Source organism: Leucoraja erinacea, chromosome 31, assembly GCF_028641065.1.
Source record: "Leucoraja erinacea ecotype New England chromosome 31, Leri_hhj_1, whole genome shotgun sequence".
Lineage (NCBI taxonomy): Eukaryota > Metazoa > Chordata > Chondrichthyes > Rajiformes > Rajidae > Leucoraja > Leucoraja erinaceus.
Window position 1 is genome coordinate 10,268,257 of NC_073407.1, and position 4,952 is coordinate 10,273,208.

The following is a 4,952-nucleotide window of genomic DNA, read 5'->3' on the forward strand; positions in this document are numbered from 1 at the left end:
CCGTCTGCCTCCATGACGATATAACACCTAGTAAACGCGCTGGGAGGTGGGGGGGGGGGGGGGGGGGGGGGGGGGGGGGGGGTTAGTCCGGACCGGTTAGTGAAATGGAGACACACGGAACTGCAGAGGCTGGAATCTTGAGCAAGATGAAGTGCTGGAGGAACTCAGCGGGCCCGGCAGCATCTGTGGAGAGATTGGACAGGATGTTTCGGGTCGGGGTCAGTCAGAAGAAGTGCCTCCTGTTAATTTCCCTCCACGGATGCTGCCTGACCCGCTGAGTTGCTCCAGCGCACTGTGTTGTACCTGGAGCGGCCCAGCGTTGATCAGACTTGCTCACATACACCTGATGATGATAGACAATCCGCTATCTGGAAGGACTTTGAAAATAAAGGAATGGTGACTTTCCTACAGACGGAACTCCCAGAAACCACAAAAGGACCTGCCTCTTTGTCGCCAAGGATTAAATTTCGCAGGAGTCCCGCCAAGTTCCTCCAGCACTTTGTGCTTTGCTCCAATTTCCAGCATCTGCAATTCCCCGTGTAGCCACTCACACCGCTGCCTACTTCACCCTCGGGGGTATTGCCGCGTCTGGGATAATTCAATGAGGGGGAAAGTCGTTCTTCAACGAAGAACCGTACTGCATCGATACATCGTCGCCCTGGGAGCTGCCTCTGTGGAGCACAATATCTTCATGTTTACCCCGGACCCGGTCAAGGTCCCTGTAATCTCCAGAGTGGCACGGACTTACTGTAGAAAGTTGGATGGATGAAATTGATTTTGTAAATGTAGTTTCTGGTCCATTGCTGTTGGGCTGGGATACGCAGAGAGCTAATCGCTCTGTCGACTTCAAAGGAATTGAAACACACTTTAGTGTTTCATCCTTATAAGGTAGAGAATTTAAGCAATACAATTACATGTTACTGGAGTTACGTTATCCTGCGCCTTCCTTAATACTGGGGCCAAACTGAATCCTTCCACGGATGCTGTCTGACCAGCCAGGTTTCTCCCAGCACTTCATGCTCTGGATTCCAGCATCTGCAGCCCCTTGTGTCCGAGGAATAAGATCTGTGGAAAACTACCCACCCGACAACAGAGTTGGGAGAATTATCTCAAAGGTCATCCAGTAAACAGTGGTAAGATTGATCAAAGAGCCATGATGTCATCAGGCATGGATAGAGTAAACATCTGGCAGAGATATTTGTATCATTGTTGGAAATGTGCAGGGTGTCGGAAATCTGGAGGGTGGCTACTTCCTGTCTTTATTTACCACGAATTGCATCCTATTATGTCTCCTTTACTCCCCAATAGTAATCCCAGCAGCATCTTCCCTACCCAAAAAACCCTTTTCTACGAAAAACAGTAAAACTCCCTTATTCCGGCAAATTTGGGATTTGGTGATGTAGGACCATCAGATTTTCCAAACTATCAGATGTTATCCCAGTCAATCCCCAAACACACTTATATTTGACGTTTTTTTAACCTATCACACAACAGTACCATAAATGTTCCAGTAACTTTGTGAATTTCATAATAGTTTGGGAATCTTAGCAGTATGGTTTTGCATGACTATGGTACTTAGTATCATGAATATTAATTTCTTGTATTATTGATTATTATAGAGTATCTTTGTTGGTGTATTGATGGCCCCGTTAAGCTGCAGCAAGTAAGAATGTTGTTGTTCCATTGGTGGTACGTGACAATTAAACGATCTTGACTCTTATAGGGAGAGGGAAATATACTAGTAATCTGGACCCAAATGACACCCACATTCCTCACTCCATGACTGTGAGCTGTGTCTGGAGGGCCTGAGATATAGGGAGAGGCTGGGTCCATGATCCCTGGAGCGTAGGAGGCTGAAGGAAGAACTTACAGGGTGTCCTGGATCCTGACCGCAGCTCAGCTGCAGACCAGCCCTGCCTGTTCGCCATATCCCCATCGCACATTCTGAGATAAAGAGCAAAGCAGATTGTGCTCGGGACGACACAGTGGCACAGCAGTAGAGGTGCTGCCTTACAATGCCAGAGACGTGGATTCGATCCCGACTACGACTCAAGATTCTTGTATCTGCAGTGTTTGTGCATCCTCATTAATCTTTTTATTGTTTTACATTCTCCCTACACTATCAGGCAAACCTTCATTTGAAAATTATGTTAAATGAATAAATCCTTAATTAACCTAATTAGAAAATTAAACTCCAAGATTAAAATCAGGAATGAATTACCACCATCTATCACTACAGGGCTGGGGAAGAGAAAGCATTCGACATGCCAGTAGATTGGGTAGGATGTTTTCATTAAGTTTCTGTGTGTACAATTTCAATGAAGATATTATCCAGGTAAATAAATGGGTTAAAATAATTAGAACAACCTGTAAAGGAATATTAAATACACTCTAGTATACTAGTGGAAAACATGATTTATGATATGCAATAATAGAACTAATAATCAGTTGTAAGTTAACCCCAGGATACTTTGAATAGCAATTTAATGCACTGACATTTTTTTCTCTGGTTGAGATGCATTCATATACAGCTAAACATGGCCATATTCCCTCAGATATATCATGAAACGCCAAAGGTTCTTTATTTAATTATTTTCAATATGTATCACAAATGCTTTATGAGTAGACAGAGGCAGGCCGTACTAGCATTTGAGATATTGCTGTTGCATTAAACAAGGCGCAGCCGGTAGAGCTGCTGTCTGGAGTATTGCACATTGCCAGAGACCCGAGTTAGACCCTGACCTCGGGTGCTGTCTATGTGGAGTTTACACGATCTCCCTGTGTAGTTAATTGGCCTCTTTATATTGACCCGAGTGCATAAGGAGTGGATGCAAAAGTGGGATGGCATTGAACTAATATGAATGCGTGATTGGCGGTCAGCATGTTGATGGGCTGAATGGCCTGTTTCCATGCTGTATCTTATAATCATTCAAAAACAACCCAGCCAATCCATTATTCACCTATATCACCTCCCACAGAGTTAACAATCATCTCATTAGTAAAGTAACAGCCAGGAAAAATATTAATTCAACTGGAAAGGACAGAGCACAGTATATAATTAAGTAGACCAACAGATTTGTGTAACCTTATTCACTAACCTATCCATTTCTAAATCCTGAAAGAATGATTTATCAATCCAGTTCATTAGCATTGTTCTGGCAGGTGTGCTCAACTACTAAGGTTTTGAAATCAAAAATCAAAGAAGAATTTGCAATTCAACTCTGAAAAATGAGCATGCCTCTGCAGCTAATGCTTGTAGTTAAAATTGCTAATTTCTTGGCAGACTGACCTTTTTAATCATTGCAATTTAAATAAGTAAAAATTTGAAATTTTAAAAGTTTCCCTGGAAGCATGAAATAGACGGTTGAGCAAAACAGGGAGTTCTCCCAATTTCTGGTCATCTTTTTGGCTAGTGCTAATGCTACTGGAGCGTACCTGATTAGCTGTTGATGGCCATTGATTAACTAGTTAGAGGCAATGGCCATCATTAGTCACTTGAGTCAATGAAGCAAAATCTACATTCACAAACAAGTTCAAGTTCACATTTATTGTCACATTAAGGTACAGTGATATTTGAGTTACCATACAAGTAAAAATAATGTAATACACAATAAATTTAACATAAACATCCACCACAGTGGAATCAACATTTTTCACTGTGATGGAAGGCAATAAAGTTCAGCCATCTTCCTCCTTTATTCATCCGTGATGGTCGGGGCCTTTGAACGGAGCCGTTGCCGATGGTCTGCTGTTCAAGCCGTCTCATCGGGATGATGGAAACTCTGGCGTCAGGACGGATCGGAACACTCCGCGGCAAAGATTTCCCCGAGCCGGCCTTTTCTTACCGGAGACCGCGGCTTCACGGCGTTAAAGTCAGCGGTTGGAGCACTTCCACAGTGATCCTCGGCAAAATGATCGCCCGCTCCGCGCTTGCGGCTTGAAGCAACGGTCCGGTCTCCAGGAAAGGCCGCACCAATCCAGTTGTTAGGCCACAAAGAGACGGAGAAAGATCACATATTCGTCGAGGTAAGTGACTGAAAATGGTTTCACCCTATTCCCCCGCCCCCACCCCCCACATAAAAACATATTGACAAACATTAAAAAAAATACATTTAAGACATCACCTATCCATGTTCTCCAGAGATGCTGCCTGAGGTACTCCAACACTTTGTGTCCTTTTAAGAGTTTCATTGTCTCCTTGTCGATACATATGACAATTAAACAATCTTGATTTAAAAAGAAATATCCATTAATATCAAAAGTGGCAGCTTTCTTTGGGGGAAAAAAAGATCTATTGAGTGCTTTCAAACAAAGAACAATCTGCAACTTCAATTCAAACCTGTTAGTGTTACAGTCATTTTACTTTCAATTAACTACATTCCAAAGGCCTTCGCTGACTGAAGTTCCTTGGAAAGACACAAGGTTGTGGCTCACACTGTATAAATTCTGTATGAAAACTTGTGATTCCTAGAATGAAGCCAGATGTATTTGCTGATTTGAATGTAGCAATGCATTAATTCATTCCTGGCAAGATAAACTAGCAGGCAGTTATATAATCAACGGATTTCTAGGTTAATTAGCCTCTGTAAATTTTCCCTGGTGGTCAAGAGTATATGACAGTGGCATAACGTAAAACTGGTGTGACTGGGTGTTTGAGAGTCGAAATGGACTCAATGGGGTTAAGGGCCTGTTTCCATGCTGTATCTCTAAACTAAACACGTAGACATAACTAGCTCCATTATTTCTTTCATTTTTACTCTGTAATACAAATTTGTCACTAATGAATTGATGTCACATAATGATGTCATAATGATGTCACTAATGATGCCATAATGATGTCATCGTTCACTAATAACAATCATTTTGCCTTGTAAAATATCTCAGCTTGAAATGAGAATGATTTTCTTGCTGCAATTGGTACGAATCAGTTCAATCACACGAGTACAGTCAGA

The 4,952-nt window shown here is 42.3% G+C and overlaps 1 protein-coding gene across 1 annotated transcript in view; it reads left to right on the forward strand.

Annotated features, from left to right (window-relative positions):
* mrrf (mitochondrial ribosome recycling factor) overlaps positions 1-4,952 on the forward strand; it is a 197,392-nt gene that overhangs the window by 122,732 nt on the left and 69,708 nt on the right. The window lies entirely within an intron of this gene.